A 20,933-nucleotide genomic window follows, 5' to 3' on the forward strand; every position below is an offset into this window, starting at 1 on the left:
AGACCCCAGTCTCCCTTCAGCGAGGTAAAGAAGGCAGGAACCAGTGCAGGTCCAGAGAGATGGGGTGGGTGAGCAGAGAGATGACGTGTTCAACTTTGCAATCCTAAGGCCAAGCACAGTCCTTGGCACATAACCGATGTATGTTGAATGTGGCAGTAGGTTCTCAATAACACTGACAGTTTTATGATGTCAAGTTAGTACCTGGGCAGGGCCAACAGTATGAAACTTCTTTTTCCAAGTAATCACTGGCATCATCAGAAAATGTTGAGTTCTGTTTCTAATGCCATCCTCTCTGTCTTTACTAACTATCCACATGCCACGTCAGTGGCTACCTCTGGAAGAAGCCATCTCCCCAAATGATAAGCTCTTCATCAATTTTAAAGACGTTTGTTTTGTTTCTAAAAAAAATTGAAACTGATCTGACACTTACAAGGTTATCATGAATGAGTGCTCAAAATCAAAAATGAATGCGAATTCAACTACTCAAGAGTGCTCAGCAATTAAGAAAGTAATTTTTTCAGGCTACTGGAAGGGTCACAGAGAGCCTATGTCAGAACCTACTGGTGATGTTCACACTTGCTTTAGGGGCAAAGGGCTTGTTTTTGTTGGGTAGTTTTTGGTTGTATGAGTTATCTGTTTTAGGTTCAGGTTTGTCGTTGTTGTTGTTCAGTCACCAAGTCAAAGTCTGACTCTTTGCAATCCCGTGGACTGCAGCACGCAAAGCTTCCCTGTCCCTCACCAACTCCTGGAGATTGCCCAAGTCCATGCCCACTGCATCAGTGCCTTAAGGCTCAGGTACACGTCTGCAGTTATTCACTGTGTGCTAGGCAACCCTCTAGAGACAGACAGCGTGTGCTCAGGTGTGTCTGACGCTTTGTGATTCCACAGACTGTAGCCCACCAGGCTCCTCTGTCCATGGAATTCTCCAGGGAAGAATACTGGAGTGGGTTGCCATTTTCTACTCAAAGGGATCTTCCTCACCCACGGATTGAACCCAAGTCTCCTGCACTACAGGTGGGTTCTTTTCCAATGAGCCACCAGAGAAGCCCAGGTAACCACCTAAGGACTTCACAAATATTAACTCTAATCAATGTGTACCAACCCCTGATAATTTAGTTACCTGTTCAGTGGTTTATTCTGTTCCATTAAAGGTACCTCTGTTTTTCCCATTTTCTCCTGCAAAAGATGAGGAAAATATTGTTAGTGAGTAGTCACTGAAGGATACATTTTATATCATTGTTTGATATTTTCTGGACTTGAGAGTTCTAACAGGGCTTCATTAAACTTTAATGAATTACTTCACCTGCCTAACTCTACTGAGTTCCTAAGTAAAATTATTAAGACAATATCATTATACGTACTGGTAACAGGAGATTTGAAGAGCAAATACTTAAAAAGAAATCAACATGGCATTAAAAAAAAAAAGATGGACACAAAGGGAAATAATGCAGGCTAAGATTCTCCTTGACTCTGAATCCTTCTACATTTAATTTGTCTTTTCAAACTCCTTTCCCTCTGAAATTCTCTTTTAGGTGGCGGCATCTTGCCCCACTGGGTTACTTAAGTAATTGCTGTACCAAAGACAGAAACAATCGGTGAATATAGCTATTATAGATTTACCTAAAAATTTTTAAATGGTAATGGAAAAGCATTCATCAAAAAAGAGGATGCCGCCTAGGAAAGGTAGCAGTTAAGACAGTCTCCAACAGGTGATATTTACCTGGGGGAACTCACAACTGTCTAAGGTTCTGTCCCTCATACTGCTCACTCCCAAAGGTCTATTCTCACTAAGGTTCCAGAAATGATCATGTTTCATCAATAATGATTAACAATAAACAAAGCTCACCAGAGACTGACATATAAGCCACAAAGCCTAAGGATTCATTTCCAATTTAAAGTATGTCGCCAGACAACCTGGACAGTTGCTCCACCCAGCATGACCAATGCATTCACATTTCTTTGGTCAACAGATGCTTCCTGAAATCCCAGGCAGAGATACCACACAGGCAGGTTAAAGATCAAGCCAAATGAACAGCAGACTGTTGCGTGAGCATGTCAGAGCAATTACAATCCAGATGCCAGGGGCTCCAGCATTCTCTCTCCAGACAAGTGTCCTCCTCTCTCCTCCACTACCACCATCCTAGTCCAAGCGGCTATCACCCTTTCCCTGGACTAACATGAAATGCCTCTTGCCGTTTTCCCAACTTCCGCTTCCTCCTTTCCAATCCATTGTCCGCAAAGTGTCCAAAGTAAACATTTAAAGACAGAAAACGGGCCACAGCGCAGCCCTACTTCAGCTCCTTTAATGCTCTGCCTGAGTCTGGTGGGAGGCGGCTGAGAGCAGACGCTCAAGCCTTGCTCTGGCCCTGCTCACTCCTCCAGCCTGCTCCGTGCACACTCTCCTGTCACCCTCACACTTCAGCCACACTCAACTCCTTCTACTCTCTTGAATGCACAGACCCCTCAGCACCTCAGAGATTTTGCACGCCTCGTTTCCTCTGCCTGGAAACGAATACACCTAAGCTGCACCTTCCCCACAAAGCACACACATGGCTAGCCACCTGCAGATCCAAGCTCGTATGTCACACGACCCCAGACTAGGACAAATTCCTTGGTTTTCCCACAGCCTCTGGATCTTCTCCTTTGTGGCTCTTACCACAGTTTATAATTACACATATGTGATTATTCATGTTTATTTCTCTCACTAGACTGTAAGACACTCCATAAAGCTGAATACTGTGTTCACTTTATTAAGCATGTTCCACAATAGTGGACACTCAAGGGATATTTTATTGAGTGAATAATGGCTTTGGGCCATTAGAACCTGCTGCATCCATTGCCAAAACAGAGTTAATTCTGCCAGGCAGACCATATGGTTTCACTGAACGGACTCCGTTCCCCCTGGTGTGCCCTCTGACCCTGGGGTGGGGGTGGGAGGTCAACAATTAGATGCGCACTGTGGAACTCACGTCTGTAACGTTACTGTTTCCGAGGACTCTGTAGCCAAAATAAATCTTAAGTTACCAAAAGAGAAATAGTACAAAGTTCAAGATACACTTGACTAGCAACTCTGCAGAGAGGACTTGTGGCAGTGGGTTACTAAGAAACACTACAAACAAAAAGGAAAACATAAACTGTGGCCAAAGGAAGCCCCTGATGAGACAACACTGGAAAACAAACATACACACACGTATGTGCACACGCACCCAAAGCAATGGTACTCGGAGATGGCATGGAAGGCTTGAGTTTGCTGTGGGATGCCACCATGACTAAGGGGTCGATAGCAACAAGCGTGAGCTCCCTGAAGGAGGCCCCACACCCTGCGCCTCCTCTGATCCCCGGGGCCTGACTCCGCACACTTGGCACACAGGAGACCTGGTGTGTACTGTCGTCCTCCCACTGCCTTACCAACAACTAACTGCCGTTCCCCAACTCACTGTGTAGAATCTTTTATATGGCTCATGGCTGTGGTTTACATTTTAAAGATGTTCTCCTAACATTTCAGTCCTCTTATATAATGAAAGAGAGAGAGAACAAAAATGATAGGAAGAAGTCCCACAATGCCCTCGACTCTACATTCACATCTAGTCATGGGGTTAGAAAGGGCCAACTTCACTTATTCATTCAGCAAACAGCATCCACCTTGAACAAACCAGGCATGATCCTAGGTACTGAGGACACACAATGAACAAGAAGACCAAACCCCTACTTCTTAAGGTGGTAACATTCAAGGAGACAAACAATGAACATATTTTAAGTACGCATATACCTTGGAGCCCTGAAGAAGTTAACAGCAACCCACTCCAGCATTCTTGCCTGGGAAATCCCACAGACAGAGAAGCGTGGCAGGCTACAGTCCCTGGGGTCACAAAAGAGTTGGACACGACTTAAGAGACTAAACAACATACCTTGGAGACACTGCAGGTCTGGTTCCAGACCATCACCTAAATAAAGCGAGTCACATGCATTTTCTAGTTTCCCGGGGCATACAGAAGTTATGCTTACACTATACTGTAGTCTATTAAGTATACAACAGCATAATGTCTAAAAAAATACGTATTTTAATTTAAAAAGTCTTTATTGCTAAAAAATGCTAATCATCATCGGACAAAGCAGAGTTGCCACAAACCTTCAACTTGTAAAAGGACTCTATCTGCAAAGCACAATAAAGCAAACTGCAATAAAATGAGGTATTCCAATACAATACAAAATACATCATGTGGGGGATGTTAAATTTTAAACAGGGTAGACAAGGAAAGCCTCACTGAGAAACTGACATATGAGCAGAGACCTGAAGGAAGTCCAGAGAAAAATCATGTAGATATCTTGGGAAGGACAGTTCCAGATGCAGGGTCAGCAAGTGCAAAGGCCCTGAGACAGAAGTGTGGCCTGTCTGACCTAGGGCATGCTTGGGAGACGGCAGTAGGATGTGGGGTCAGCAAGATACATAGGGACCTTGTTAGGGTACCCAAAGGTCTTGGGCTTTTATCTGGATAGCCCTGCAATGCAACAGAGGTGCCTGGGGCAGAGGCAAATATGATCTGGCTGCTGTGTTGAGAATGGGCTGAAGCGACAGCAAGGGAGGAAGCAGCAAGGCCAGTTATCAGGCTTCTGGAACAGTCTGGGCAAGAGATTACAGGGGCCTGGACTGGAGTGCAGTGGTGATGCGTAGCAGGGCTTCTAGAAAGCTGATGGGATTCTTCATGGGACTTTAAGAAAATGCCCTGGGATTAAATCTAACTCCCTTAATGGTTGATTTTAGCAGCCTTAATATTTTTTTTTATCTCTAGAGGGGTTTTATTTGGTTTCAATTATTTTCTAAAGAAAACTTAGCAGACTTTTACCTATCAAGAAGTAACATACGATCATCACAGACAGTGAAAAAGATCAAACAGACAAAAAAAAGTCAGCACATCACATTATAAACGAACGGAACATCTGAGTGCCTGTGATACTGGTCATCTTGGTACATTAGCACTTTTCCCTTATGCTGAAAATAAAAGGCTTCTCTAAGTGAGGAGAAAGATCATTGAATACACGTGGCCATGGGAGTTTATGACGACTTAACACAAAGATTTTCTGCTTGAAGATCTGTTGATGTACAACAGGATAAACACCAAACACAAGCATTCTTCAGAAAACCAGGCTGAGGCCAAGATGGTCCAACCCTGACCCTGGTCAGCTGGACCAGTTTGCATTTAGCCCAAAAGGAATGTCAGCACATCAAGGAAGCTACATTTTTCTGCACAGTATTTTCCCCTGAGAAACCCAAGATGATAACATGATGTAGGCAAATGGACATGATGAATTCTAAAAACAAAAAAAAAAGTAAAGTATCCTTTTTATTTTCTGGTCTGGGGTTAATGGGGTAGGGAGAGAGGTAGGGGGAGATCACAGCACATAACTGTCATCATGGAAACCATCCCACTCTAGAGCAGGGAAGCAGCTCTTCACTTGCTATCTAAGCCATGGGCCACGTCATTTGCGCAGTAAACAGAGTCCCTTCCTCCCCTGGATAGGACAATGCTGTTTAGTCAATGGTGACAAACAAAACTAAACTTTGATTCTCAGTGTTTAGTACTTTTGGGGGATGTGCCTTCTTTGTTCAGCTTTCCTTGAAGTGGGCTAAGGCAGGTAAATTGCTTACGGTGAATGAGATCCTGTCTTCACCCACTAGAACCCTTTTGCAAATTTCAACGTGCACAGGAGTTGCCAGGGGGTCTGTTAAAATGCAGATTCCAATTCAGAAGTGCTGGGCTGAGGCCTGAGACTCAGCATTTCTAGGAGGCTTTCTGGAGATGCTGACGCCGCTGGTCTGTGGACCACCACCGGCGTACACAGTGGGAGGGTGTTTATTATTCTCCCTCCTGCCCCTCTCTGGCGGCTCAGACAGTAAAGAATCTGCCCACAATACAGGAGCTGTGGGTTCGATCCCTGGGTCGGGAAGATCTCCTGGAGAAGGAAATGGCACCCCACTCCAGTATTCTTACCTGGAGAATCCCATAGACAGAGGAGTCTGACGGGCTGAGTCCATGGAGTTGCAAAGAGTCGGAAATGACTGAGCAACTAACACACTTCTGCCCTTCTCCCTACTATATACCCTTTGTAAGTACCACTGATAGAGACTGAAACCACTTCACTGAAGACTAATTGTTTTATTACTCATATTAAAAATTAAGACTTTGCCTTCCATGGTGTAGGATAATTAAATCTCAGCAATAAGCAAACAGTCTTTTCTGGGGCATCCTTAGCTAGCTGATTGGATGTGAGACTTCTACTTGAGTGACCACATAAGGTTCTCTTTTTATTATTATTTTTCTTCAGTCATCCTCTCTCCACCTGGAGGTGTCTTTGTGGAGGTCCTCCACAAAAGACCATGGGTATAGGCAAGCTCCCAGCTTTAGCACTAGGTGATGGTGTGAAAAAAGCAAAATTATGGAACTTTTCCATCTCATCCTTTCTTTGTAAAGAGGCTAATCCACGGAAAACCACAGTGCTTGCTTGGAAAGTACAGAATTTTTATCAAGGGGTGAGAATGGATGATTAATGACTCTTACAGGTACTGACATTGACATTACTGGCTTCCATTGACAAACAGGCTTTGAGAATCTCTCTCGAGGACCTACCCAAACCCTGCACTTTCAGACAGAGGGGTCTCCTATTACATACATGGCCAAACTCTCATTTGGAACATAACTGGTATTTTCTAATTGCAGATACTTTCTGGGAAAATATAACCTGAGCTTTCACACGTCTGTCTCAACCCTTAACTTCTGAACTACTTAAGTTCAATCCTAATTAATTGTATTAACATTTCACAGGTATATATTTCTCAGTTTGTGTCTAAAGTGTAAGATAATAGTTTTAAGACTGTAAAGATACTCTTCCTCTAGGGCAAGGATTCCCAGTAGTATATTTGAGACAAAAACCGACTTTCTATCTCTCTAAAGCCCTAAGCTGACCAAAAGGAGATGGTATGGTAGGGAAGAAGAGCAGGGAAGATGCTGGACTCACACCATGGACGCTTCCCGCCCTCTGGGATCCTGTGAAACCATTGGGAGGAACCTGGCAGAAAAGAGGCCAACAGACGGGAGGGTACGGTGGCAGCAGCTCTTTGGAGGTCTGTGAAATCAATCCAGGAGAACACAATATATTGTCTGTAAAACCCTGAAAGGACCAACTGGAATTACCACTGGGTTCTAGTAAGGAAACAAATTACTAACCAAAACCTATTAAGAAGGACAAACAAAGGTACACACAGCCTGGGACAAGATTTAAAGAAGCAAAACACCCCTCACACATCAAGGCAGATGGCAGAGAGCGGGCAGGCTCATTCTGTGCTGCTCCTGCCGCTTGGACCTAAAGGAAAAATGGAAAAGACAGACAGACTGGGCACAAAAGGAGGAAACACTTCCTGACAAAATACACTTCTCAGACACAGAACTTTTATTCTCTCTGCCACGCAGTCAGCTCCCATCACTTCTGAGATAGCCTCAGGCTGCCCTGCCCCCCGCTCCTCCCGGGGATCAAACACCGCAGCTGCACCAGCCTCACACCACAGCCCAAATGTGGTTTTGTACCGAACCTGGGATGCTTTTTCATTTCTCGCCTGCCCTTTAGACTTGAAATCTCCGCTTCCACATAAGCTCCTCTGTGAATCTCATGCTGTCTTTCTTTCTCCCAACAGGTGGGAGAGCCTGCTCCTCATCCAGGTAACTTCACACACCTCTTCCCTGTCCTCACCCCCACTGTATGTACTTCTAGACTGGGAAGGCTTTGAGGGCAGGACTATGGGTACTCATCTGTGTATCTGCAGTGCCTGCTGAGGTGACCTAGACACGGCAGGCATCAGTGGAGAGGTGAAGGAAAGAAGAGGAGAGGAAGAAAGTGAAGAGAGAGAAGACGATGCCTCGATGATCACATCTTACATACACTGCAGAAGGAATTCTGACATTGGGAGAGAATTAGTTTGAATGAAGCTTTTCAACAGAGAAACACACAAATTACTGTGCATTCATTAAGGTTTACCATTTTAGGTTTTTTTTTTTTTAAGTCCTTATTGAATTTGTTACGTTATTACTTCTGTTTTATGTTTTGGTTTTTTGGCTGTGAGGGCTCCTTGACCAGGGATTGAACCTGCCCTCCTTGCACTGGAAGATGAAGTCTTAATCACTGGACTGCCAGGGAAGTCCCTTTGGGTGTGTTTTGACCTAATTATTGTTAGTAGCTGTTGTAGCCAGGGAAGGCAATGGCACCCCACTCCAGAACTCTTGCCTGGAAAATCCCATGGATGGAGAAGCCTGGTTGGGCTGCAGTCCATGGGGTCACTAAGAGTCGGACAAGACTGAGGGACTTCACTTTCACTTTTCACTTTCATGCATTGGAAAAGGAAGTGGCAACCCACTCCAGTGTTCTTGTCTGGAGAATCCCAGGGATGGCGGAGCCTGGTGGGCGGCCGTCTATGGGGTCGCACAGAGTCAGACACGACTGAAGTGACTTAGCAGCAGCAGCTGCTTTAGCAACAGTCCCAGTATTTTGCTTTGCGATTCATGGGGTCGCAAAGAGTCAGACACAACGGAGCGACTGAAGTGGACTGAACTGAATTATCTAAGTACATATATTTACATATGCTATTTAATAATACAAATAATTCCCCCAAAGTTTGCATATTAAAAAAAAGCAAACAAACAATCTTTCATGGTTACCGGGAAGCCTGCAGAAAACGTGCCCATGTCATTTTCCTCAAGTGTGGAATAAGTACATCACAAAAGCAAGTACAGGACCACTACTGCAAAAGACTTTGTAAGTCTTTATGGCAGAACTCTGCTTACCAGAAAAACTCTCTCTTCCAACTTTTCCTAATTCATGCAAGCCTTTACCATTAGTTCTCAGTAAAGAGTCTACACCCAAGTTAATCTGCTCTTTACCCTGCTACTGGCGAATTATCAAAACAAGACAGTTCTGTGCTCTGTGGTCAGCATGAAAGGGCGTCTCAGGGGAGTGACAGGCAGATGAATACATCTGGGAACTACAGAATCATTGCTAATGACCATAATTTCTCTTTGGGAGGAGTTTCTGTAAACCACATTAGCACCTTTCCCAAAGAACAGACGACACAGGTGAACCCACACCTGAAACCATGCATCAGCCTGACATCCCCTCCACCCACATACGCCTGTGAACACATTCCCACCCTTGCCTCCCTCACAGCCTGCCTCCTTTACCCCCATGTTCTTCCCTGTGCTGCAGCCCTGGGTGGCAAGAGGACAGGTCTAGGCTCTGTAGGTGTCTACCCAGCCAACTGCAGCGGCTGCGGGGCAACTGACCAGCCTCTGACCCAGAGGCCGGGCCTCCTCGCAGTGAGTGGGTGGTGCGGTATTTGCATATGAACTGCTGTCCCCTTTCTTTTTTATAGAGGGAAGTGCAGAGGACTTCTCCATGAGATAGGAGATGGCCAGCAGAACCTATGATACGCCCCAGTGCAAAGGCAGGAAGCCTCTCTTCCTGGTTACAAGAACCAACAGAAAATTCTGGGACGTTTCCAGGGCCTCGCCCCAGACCCTGAAACTCAGGAGCCATGCAGGGAGCCCTACGGTCCATCATCTTACCTGCGTGGTGACTGCCTGGGCTTGGGAGAAATCTGTACTAGTGCAGTACCAAAGGGCAGTAAAGAGCCAAACTTCAGAGAAACAGACAAGTGAAGTTCCCCGGAGTCAGGGAAAGGAGAGAGGAAGCAAAGCAATTTTTAAAAATAAAAATATTTCTTTCTCTAGAATTGAGAATGGAAAGCAATGACAAGAAATCACTGGTGAGCAGAGGGAGAAGGGTGACACCACGGTCCCAAGCCAGAGCAGAGTTCACATAAGCCTGGGTGTGTGCCTGCTCCCATTCCCGCCTACCCACGGCTCCTGGGGCAAACAGATTCTTGGCTGAGCAGGTATGTGTGGGAGGCCTGATTTATTTTCCAACCAGCAGAGCTTTGCCCAGAACTACTTAATCAGAAGTTTTCAAGGTCATACATTCAAATATGACATTACTGCCTCACAAAACAGCTCCAGGGTCTGTGGGGTAGGAGGGTGGGAAGCGTGAGGAGGGGAAAGAAGGAAGTGACCATCCTCGCTTGAACTATCTTCTGACCACTCTTCCTGTATGTCCCCTTACACATTCTCAGAAAATCAACACACTGCAAAAACGCAGAGCTGAAAGAAATAATAGCGAACTTTAACATAATGCTTACTGGATGGCAGGCACAATTCTAAATGCTCTGTATATATTAACTTCTCTGACCCTCAACAGTTCTTTGGGGGGGGGTACTATTAACATTATCATACCTGTTTATAGATGCATCGAGAGGGTAAGTGACCTGCCCAATGACCAAGAGCAGGGCGCCCTGTGCACTTCCCCCAGGCGATGCTGCCTCTCTGAGCTTGGCTCTCTGGCCCCTCGAAGAAAAGGTACAATTATAGCAAGAGCTCTTTTCCATTATGGGATATCTAGCTGATTTTTCCTCTGCAGTAGGGGTTTCTTAAAGCTACTTTCCTGGGAGGAATATTATCAGAGCCAGTCCCCACCTTTAACCCTGCTGCTCAAAAAGCCATATAAGCTGGAAAAGTCCCAAGGCTCAAACCACAATTCCCCTCCCGGGCTGCCTGATTAGAAGCAGTCCGAAGGAAAGCTTTGATCCCTGTTAACATGTAAGAGTTCTGGGAGGTGTACTCTTTACGCTGTTATCAATTTGTAGTGAAAGTTGCGTTGTTATCTTTTCAATGGTAAGTTTAATGATAAGAACTTCAGGCGGTTTCCAGGCATCAGGTTCACCTGTCCAGTGCGGATTTGTTCTCTGCGGAGTGTCTAGGACTCTCTAAGACTTGGCACATAAACAGGTGCTCAATATACCAGTGTGGGTGAACAAGTGAATGGCTGAATGGCCATAACTCTTGCAGAGGTCAGGCTTAGCGCACATTTATGAAGCAGATAGATCGTCAAGTGGCAGCCAAGTTGGGCAGAAGTATCCCTGGAAAAAGGTGGGTGGGTGGGGGGGTGTCTGTGTGTGTGTGTGCACACACACATTTGGTTGCTAAGTCATTTCCCAATCTGCAACCCGCCAGGCTCCTTTGTCCATGGGGATTCTCCAGGCAAGAATACTGGAGTGAGTGGCCATTTCCTCCTCCGGGGAATCTTTCCGACCCAGGGATCAAACCTGCGTCTGTTCTATCTCCTGAATTGACAGGTGGATTCTTTACCACTGAGCCACCTAGGAAGCCTGAAAAGACCTACAGAACAAGAAAATCCCTGTCTCACAGTAATGACTTTGAAAGAAACTTCAGGCATATTTAAGTATGAAAAGGATCCAAACCTTGAATTTATTAAGAATGGAATCTATTTTTAAATGTATATAGAGTTAATTTGTTAATGAATAAGGTAATCTAAGAAAGCAGTGATAGCAACATGACTTTCCTTCTCCCTAACATTCTCATACACAAGTCCTGTATGTCCTCCACAAATGTCTTCTCTCCCAGAGACCCTTCCCTGGCTTCCTGGGACTCTTCCCTGGTTTCCTGGCCAGAAGAGCTTGCTCCCCACTTTGTACTCAAAGTTACTTTGCTCTTTCTTTGTGCACATAAACACACTTTCTGAATGATAATTTTTTTTTTCTCATCTGCATTACCTGGCTGTCTCCAACGATCTCTGTATTCCAGAGAACCATTTTTCCTAAGGTAAATCAGCTCCCAGTCAATACAAACTAATGTTTTTGAAGAGACTCCTATGAAGTGCTCCAAGGATACACCACCATCTGTTTCTAATATTCAAATATAATTTGGATATTTTAGAAGCTATAATTTAAAAAAAGAAATGACACTGCAATGGTTGATATGCAAACTTTTCACCCACCACGTATACACAGGGTCATGTGCCAAAGACCCTGTGTGAACATCCAGGTGGTCCCCGTAGCGGGCTCCCCGGCACCACCGTGTGCACACGTGGACGTCCTGTAGGTGTGACACCGGAAAGGGAAGCTGTAGCTCCGCCCTGATCGTGTGAAAAATCCCGTGTGCACACTGTGCTCTCAAGAGGTTGCTCAAGCAAGTCCATGAACACAGACCGCACCCCAGCGGCGGCTGCCACTGACCGCGGGTGAGGCGCGGGGGCATCTGGACCGCCTTGCTTTCATCACAGGAGAAAGTCCTTTGTGATAATACCCTGCTTGAGAGAGGGTAAATATTTATTCGAAGAATTAGATGCTTCCTGTATGACTTTAGATTTATGATAAGGAATGTGAGCAATTGTTTCCATAAGTTTAGTTACAGGGTTACAGTTTTGAAACAAATATTCCCTACCTTAGACTGACTGAACCAAAAAACATGGTGGGATCCCAAGGCAAGTTATTTAAAAACAAAACCAAAGCAAAAAATCCTTGTTACAATTTGGAAGTAATCATCTATATGGACAGATTTTTAAAAAATATAACCCATTCAAAGCAAAGTATACAACTTTATTAAACACAGCTGATAATGTGAATACACCCATTATAGTTATCATCAATCTGATTTAAAGTTTTTCATTGTATCTTAAGGAGGTCACTGTTCTTAGTGACTCTTCAGTAAACATTATAAATGTAAACTCCAAAAAAAGTTAAAGTACTAGTAAATGTCACTCTGTTTTATATGATAGTTTCATTTATTTGATGAAAGGAGTCTCTGCCTCCACAAAAGTTTAAAAACTTGTTAGTTTTTCTCAAATCCCAGTCTATGAAGCGGCTGCAGTAGACCTGGATGAGCTTTTTAACATACAGTTTTTCCTGGGCTCTTTCCTCAGCAATTCCCTCCCAGTAGGTATGGAGTGAAGGTGAGAATATGGCAAAGGGTGGGGAGGGGTGGGGAAGGGAGAGAAGACGAAAAGGAAAGTGAAAGTGGCTCAGTGGTGTCCCTGTCCAACTCTGCCACCCCATGGACTGTTTCCTGCCAGGCTCCCCTGTCCACGGAATTCTCCAGGCCAGAATACTGGAGTGGGTTGCCATTCCCTTCTCCAGGGGATCTTCTCAGCCCAGGGATTGAACCCAGGTCTCCCGCATTGCAGGCAGATTCTTTACCACCTAAACCACCAGGGAAGGAAACCACTGATCTAATCAACACACGACTGTCTTCACAGAATTTTTGGTCAAACGCTTTGGTAAAATCATGGCAAAATTTGTCAACAACATACCCTTAACATGTGAACGCCTAAAAGTTAGTTTTTATTATTTGTCCTTCATGAACTCGCACTGGACCTACTAAAATCATTTACTTTCCTTAAAGTTGACAAACATCTATTTTACTGTATGTTTTGTTGGTGATCAATAGCTAGAGTATTTGTTTGGCTTCCAGAACCTCTTGCTTTATTTAAAATTTGGACAAAGGTGGTTTTGCTCCTGTCTTCAACCCCCTTTTAAATTCTGTATGATTTTTCAACATTTAGTCAACACTGGGGGTCTTTTGAGATACTTGCCAGCTCCATGCAGCACCATTAATTTGTAACAGTCATCACTGGGCTATCTCCCGCTACACTGAACTACACTTCTCAGGACACTGCTGCAGATCTGTACTCTTTTTTTTTTTTTATTAGTTGGGGGCTAATTACTTTACAATATTGTAGTGGTTTTTGTCATACATTGACATGAATCATCCATGGACTTACATGTGTTCCCCATCCTGATCCCCCCTCCCGCCTCCCTCTCCATCCGATCCCTCTGGGTCTTCCCAGTGCACCAGCCCTGAGCACTTGTCTCATGCATCCAACCTGGGCTGGTGATCTGTTTCACCCTTGATAGTATACTTGTTTCAATGCTATTCTCTCAGAATATCCCACCCTCACCTTCTCCCACAGAGTCCAAAAGTCTGTTCCGTACATCTGTGTCTCTTTTTCTCAGTGTTATCATTACCATCTTTTTAAATTCCATATATATGCGTTAGTATACTGTATTGGTCTTTATCTTTCTGGCTTACTTCACTGTGTATAATGGACTCCAGTTTCATCCATCTAGTTCTGTACTCTTTACAGTTTCAAAATCATCGTTCTTGCTGGAAAAGATTGGAAGTCAAATAGCAGCTGAGTAGGATCACAGATTTCTTACATAGGATATTTTGGAATGCAACTACTCTAATGATTTTAAGATAAGGGAAAGGCATGTAAGAAACATATTCAAGATGAAATAGTCATTGGCAAAGTGAGAACTCAGCACTCACCTTCCACAGTTTAGTAATCAAAGACTTAGGTTCACACTCAGATTATTTCACTCACTAGCTGCAGGCGTCTTGGTCAAACCCATAAGCCACAATTTACTCAGATGTGAAAATGGTAATACAGCTTTCAGGTTTGTTAGGTTAATTAAAGCAAAGATACTTAATGGTCTCCTAGAAAAGGATCTGACCCCAAGTAAGTACACAATAAACGTTAGTGGTAGTTGTAAACAGACTTTTGGGGGGCTAGAGTTTGAGAAAAGAAGAGTTCTCCAGGTATGGGGTAGACTACCTGGAATCTTTGTGCTTTTAAAGTGGAGACACAAGGAATTAAGTGCAAGATGATTTCCTCAGTGCTGTGGGTATGAAGGCGGTGGGCTTGGGAAAGGAAATTACTCAACTGTTGGGATGATTTCTCTAAAAGCGGGAGGGGAAAGGGTCCCACGAAAGGCAGCGTCCTGAGCCATTCACACACCCACAACCTTCACACCCGTAACTCTGGGGGATTGTAGCACCCTGGTTTCCTGTTTAGACAGTAGAAGACATGGAGAGCATTTGAAGGTGGGGGAAAGAAAGGAGACTGGCCAGAAGAGACCAGCCCCTTCCTGGCCACAGGTCAGTGGCACCTCAGTAACAAAAAGATGTATCAGCCACCTGCCAATTCCAAAGAAGTGCCTGTCTTCAACTGCAATTTCTGCTACACATATTTCTATACAGAGATTTCTCATCTACTGTATAGCTCTAGAGTACGTGGGTTTAGCATCCTCTTCTTGTACCCTTACAGCCAGCGCAGCACCCCTTCCAGCTTGGAGCGGCAGAGCTAAGCAGGGGTTGAGGGACGGAGAGGGGTGAGGCACGCACCTCAGCTGTGCTCAGACCACTCTTAGCACCGGCCTGAGGAGACTCTGCAGTCACAGCGGCCCTTGCTGAAGACTCTGATAATCATGTAAAAGTGTGTGGGTACTGGAAGCTTGCCACCTTGTGAAGATTTTCAAAGTATGAGTGGAGAGTATGAAATGATTCCATAACTTACTGACTCACTATTCTGAGAGGCCTACCTCTGCGCCAGCTGGGATCACTAATGCTAACTTTATACAGAGTACAGACTGCAGATGAAGGGCCACACTTGCATGGAGATGATACAAAGCCCAACGAGCACACCACCACTTGATTTGGGGACGGTGGAGGGTGGGGGTCGGGGATGGAGGGCTCTAGCATGACTGGCATCTTTTATTCCCTACTTGATAACACCTAGAAAAATCTGTATACAAAAAGGACTAGGAAGCTATTCTGCATTATCTTTGATTATTTCATCATTAATCTTCTTGCTGACACATCTTTAGGGACAGTTACCAAGTTAATTTCTCCTTCTCCACTTCCATGGGAAATATACCCAATATGGTGCTATAGATTACTGAAGTTCAAGTACTAGTGAAGTTGCTACCAAGCTATTTAATCATTTCCAACATTCTTGGTGGCAGCTACCACATTTGAACCAAAACGAATAGGCCAACCAAGAACACACTCAGGCGTCTGGCAAGTTTCTGAGAAAACTACTTACAGGGATATCCATCTCCAATCTCAGTTTCTGACCAGGAAGTTCCACTGCACGACAATAGTTTTTGAAAAGACACGCCTTTTAAAGTATTTATCTGCCTCTCTAGTCTTCAGCTCCACCCATTCAAGCCCTATCCATTCTTTTACGTTCCACATAATTGCCACCTTTTGCATTGAAACTCTTCATAAACCAAGTCCATTCTTCTCTGGGAGAAAGAAGTGATCTCCCAAGGCACTCTCTCTCTGCTGTCCCAAAAGCACCATCATTTTCTACCTTGTATGGCTTTATTTCTTCCTTAAGCAACATGGACACAGGACTGTGAGATTCTGACTTCCTTCTAGAGCCCAGCATCTTGCACATATACCACATGTCTATGCGTACATGTGTGCACATCCTGGGAGGACATACAGACACACACCAAGATTTACTGAGCAGCTACTATATCTGAGGCACTGTGTCTTACCTACACTGTTGATTTTTATCTTAAGAGCATCTCTATTAAGAAGTCATTCTCAACCCCAGCTTACAGATGAGAAAACTGAAATTCAGAGAGGTTAAGGCTTGGCCAAAAATCACAGAGCTGAGTTCCAAATCCAGGTCTGACTATTTCTAAGAGCCCATGTATGCATAAAGTTAATATCCAACAAACATTCAATAAATCATTTAATGAAAAGCATTTCTATGCAGGGTATCATGCTGAGAACTACTAGAAATCAAGATGCTTTAGGTTCAACAACTGTTAAGTAATGATTCTATAAAACAGTAAGTGAAAAAGCCAAGAGAAGGGTTTACATAAATGCTAATAAGCATGTTCAGAGAAGTATGAGATCACTGCTTTTGAAGGTGGGGCAGGTTGAGTGGAGAGGGGCAGGAGTAGAATTAAGATAATTACGAAGAATATGGCAGAGCTGAAACTTGGATTTAGACAAACAGAGATGAGAGGTAATAATATGTCAAAGATTAAAATGAGTTCACCCTAATATTCTTCTTAAAGCAGGAAAGTGAGGTAGCAAATCATATACATTCAGTAAGACTGAATTCTTGACAGCAAAGACAATGCCATATACTTGTTTTTCTTCTAACGTCACATTCATTCTGGAAACATTTAATATATATTTAGTGATGAAGAAAGGATAGGGAAAGGGATAAGGGGTGTGGGGCTTGTAGTATTCCTCAGAGTATTTAATTAACTCAGACACACTGTCCCACCTGCCATCTGGTTTTGTAATACATATTAATTAAATCCTGTTTCAATCATTAACAATCTTTCACTAAGTTGTATGTGTATGTAAGTGCTAAGTCACCTCAGTCGTGTCCGACTCTATGTGACCCCGTAGACGGCAGCCCACCAGGCTCCGCCGTCCCTGGGATTCTCCAGCCAAGAACAATGGAGTGGGTTGCTTTCCTTCTCCAATGCGTTCTCTACCCAATCATAAATCTTTAAGAGTACTTCATATTCACAATGACTAGCCCAAATCATGGTTATCGGTTTTACTTCCAAAACTAAGCACAAATGTATTTTCATCAATTTATCTGTACATTTTTCTTTGGAAAATAGCCTAGTACTTTAAAAAAGGAGAAAAGAGGAGCCATCTTCATGCAAAGTAATATGATAGAAATATAAAAGCAAATTTAATTGTTACAGTAAAATGTAACATCTGCTTCTAAAGGAAAATGAATGTTCCTCTAACAAATATGTTAGCAGAGAAAAATCAACCAGTTGTATTATGCCTTGAGCAATGAAAACCTGTTTCCTCATTTCCTTCTTGTCCTTTTGAAAAGACAATATGTCACAGTCAGACTTTTTTAAATAACAGCATCCATTCTTATGACAAATGTTTGCCAAGGGGGGCAGGGGTGGTGCAGGGAGGAAGGAAAAGAATAAAAAGGCAAAGAAAACAGAAGAGATAGGAAACAGTTTAGACGCCACCTGCTGACAAAATAGAGAAAAAAGAGGGAAAGAAATTTGAGAGCACCATTTCCTGACTAGTGTGTTTGAAATACATGTCAATTCATCCTCATGAAATAAGAAATTTTACTATGAAAATATGTGGAATAATTTTTTTTAACTTTCATAAACTTCATGTCCTGAAAAATACTGTTATTACTAAATCAAATCATAAAGACACCACTCCTCAAGTGCAGACAGAATTAATTACGTCTAAAACTATTTTAGACATCACAGGAATATTACAGTGAATGAACTAGAAATATCTCAGTGATAATAGTTCAGCTTTTCCAGGCAGAGTCAGCTAAGGGATGATTTCTTTGGTTAGAATCTAAATTGAAAGCACACCTGGGAACAGCAGAAAACTACAGAACACTAAGGGATGATCATTCTCTATAAACAGGACGTTGAACATTTCTCACCACTGATTATAAGCTAGCTAAGCAAAATATCAATCACTCATTCTATGCTACAAAAAGGCATAACAAATAATAAGTAATTTATTTATGGCTGTGAATAAAATTAAACTAGAAGCCTCAGATCTGAGGAGAAAGGGAAAGAGAGGTTTACTTGCATGTACATCTTCAGAAACTGCAACAGACTGGCTTTCTTTTCTCTCTCTCTCTCTCTCTCTTTTTTCAGTTAACCTGGGAAACCGCACACATAGCTCGAGCTGTTTCGATTTCAAATATACTCATACTCTCAGGTAAGAGATTTCAGTTGACAGGAAGTTTCTTTCAGTATCCCAATTTTTTGGTTATGTGGCATTTCTTAGCATTTAAGAAGTACTGCTATTTACATAGGGCTTCCCCAGTGGCACAGTGGTAAAGAATCCACCTGCAATGTGGAGACCCAGGGTTGATTCCAGGATCAGGAAGATCTCCTGGAGAAGGGAATGGCAACCTGCTCCAGTACTCTTTCTTGAGAATTTCATGGACAGAGAAGCCTGGCAGGCTGAAGTCCATTTTCCCAGGTGGTGGTAGTGGTGAAGAACCTGCCTGCCAATGCAGGAGAAGTGAGACATGGGTTCGATTCCTGGGTCAGGAAAATCCCCTGGAGCGGGGCATGGTAACCCGCTCCAGTATTCTTGTCTGGACAATCCCATGGACAGAGTAGCCTGGCAGGCTACAGTCCATAGGACTGCAAAGTGTCAGACACAACTGAAGCGACTTAGCACGCACTCACTATTTGTATATGGAGGACCCGAAGGCCAGCTACATACAAAGCACCAGAGTCCCCAGTGGACATGACTGTGGTCTTAGAGCTGGAACATGTTGTAAGTTCTCATTTCACAATACTTGGGGTCTGTTAGTTCACCACACTGATAACTTTAGGTATTTAACCTTCAAAAATGCATTGTTTTCATTGATCTATCTGTATACTATTTGACTGTTTTGCATCAAACAGAATTTAAGAAATATTTTGTTACCAAATCATGGTATTTTTTGTTTTTGACTGTGGTCTTAAACTATGTGGGCACAGTACAAAAACTCAAGGAAAGTGGACACAGAGCTGTATTCCATGGAACATAATGTCTTTCAACCTCATGTTATGGTAACTATGGTACTCCATGAAGCAGTTACCTCAGTTTCTAACTGAATTCAGTGTCGTGAAGTTAAGTAGATGTCTGTTAAGTAGATGCTTGAGGGTTTAGGATCACTTACATTTTTCCTACTGAAATTATTTAATCATCGACAACTGTTAAGAATTTACCTTACTAAGAGTTTTCAGAACAAATGATCGATATAACATTGAGGCCGACAGAAAATTCTGCAGAGAGAAAAAAAGAAATGGGGTTGACTCTAATATATTTGAACAGAAGAAAAATGCACTAAGGTTTGGTGATCTATGCAACTAAGGTTTAATAACGGTGCCTTAAAGCAGCCGAGTTCTCTGAAGTGCTCTAATGGGGGATACTGAAAAGGGTTAAGGACACAGTACTCATGACATAATCTGACAGAAGAGCTCCTTCCCTAGGAGAGGACACATGGCGTGGTGCAGGAGTACTGCGCAAGCAGTCAGAGAGTCCTGGAAGTCCTGTCCCATTCCCAGCCACCTGGATTTCCATCCTTGCCTCTCAGCTATCTTGTCATCAAAAAGAGATTAGTTCTTCCAAACCCACCTCCCAGCTTCTATCAGCCCTATTAGCTAACAGAACAAGCACACACTCAAAACCCTAAGCCCATATCTATTACTGAGGACAGGATTCTAGATAGGTCACCTCTAAAGATGACTGAGGACTATTAAACCACACAGTAACAAGAAAAAAATGGGCTCAGCTCAAAGCACCTCATTTTTTTTTTTTACCACTTATTTCTATATCCATGAAGGTTAAACAGTGCTGTCTTCTTGCAGTTGTCTAGACACGTTCCAAAGTTTCTCTGAGAGAAGGGTATGGCAACCCACTCCAGCATTCTTGCCTGGAGAATCCCATGGACAGAGGAGCCTGGCAGGCTACAGTCCATGGGGATGCAAAGAGTCAGACATGACTGAGGCGACTTAGCATGCATGCACTCCCACATACAGCTTTGGTCTATGGCTCTGGTCCAGAACGGCTTCCTGCGTTGGAACTGACTCAATTCCAGTTCCTGTTGGTCTCTGACTGTACCTCCCCTGCCACTTCTACAGCTTTGTCCTTCATACTTAACACTCAGCCTGGCTTTTACCACATGACTTTGCCTCCCTTTTCAATCACTGATCACGAGGTACTACTCTAGCCATGCTGCCTCCATCCGATCCACCTCAGGACCCCTTCGATACAGCCTCTGTATGGTGTAAGGAAGGGACTCCCACAGTCACCCCTATTTCCCATTTTCAAAGGCCACCACTTGCTGCTTCAAATGTCAGCAAATACTTAATAAGTCTCTACTCTGTGCATTGCACAGAAATCCAGTGTGTATTTGCAGAGTTTGAATATCATTTGATTCCCCTACATAGACTCAATGAGTGCTGTACACCACACATGCATGTGCGCTCAGCCGTGTCTGACTCTGTGACCCCACGGAAGGCAGCCCATCAGGCTCTCTGTCCATGGGGATTCTCCAGGCAAGAATACTGGAGTGGGTTGCCATTTCCAACTCCAGGGGATCTACACCAAGAGGCTGATAGATTACAATTAACAAGCTGTCATCCTGACCTGAAGCCGATGACATTTTAGGAGAAGAGGAAGAAGGGAGCAAGGTATACGTACAGTAAGAAGACAATCTTCCTG

The 20,933-nt window shown here is 43.6% G+C and overlaps 1 long non-coding RNA gene across 9 annotated transcripts in view; it reads right to left on the reverse strand.

Annotated features, from left to right (window-relative positions):
* The window catches only part of LOC133072492 (uncharacterized), a 206,374-nt gene that overhangs the window by 92,885 nt on the left and 92,556 nt on the right, over positions 1-20,933 (reverse strand). For all 9 annotated transcript variants that reach the window (XR_009696752.1, XR_009696751.1, XR_009696746.1 and 6 more), the window contains one exon: positions 1,121-1,176. This is a non-coding gene — a long non-coding RNA (uncharacterized LOC133072492). The remainder of the gene's footprint in view (positions 1-1,120; positions 1,177-20,933) is intronic.

Source organism: Dama dama, chromosome 18 (genome assembly GCF_033118175.1).
Source record: "Dama dama isolate Ldn47 chromosome 18, ASM3311817v1, whole genome shotgun sequence".
In the NCBI taxonomy this organism is placed as follows: Eukaryota; Metazoa; Chordata; class Mammalia; order Artiodactyla; family Cervidae; genus Dama; species Dama dama.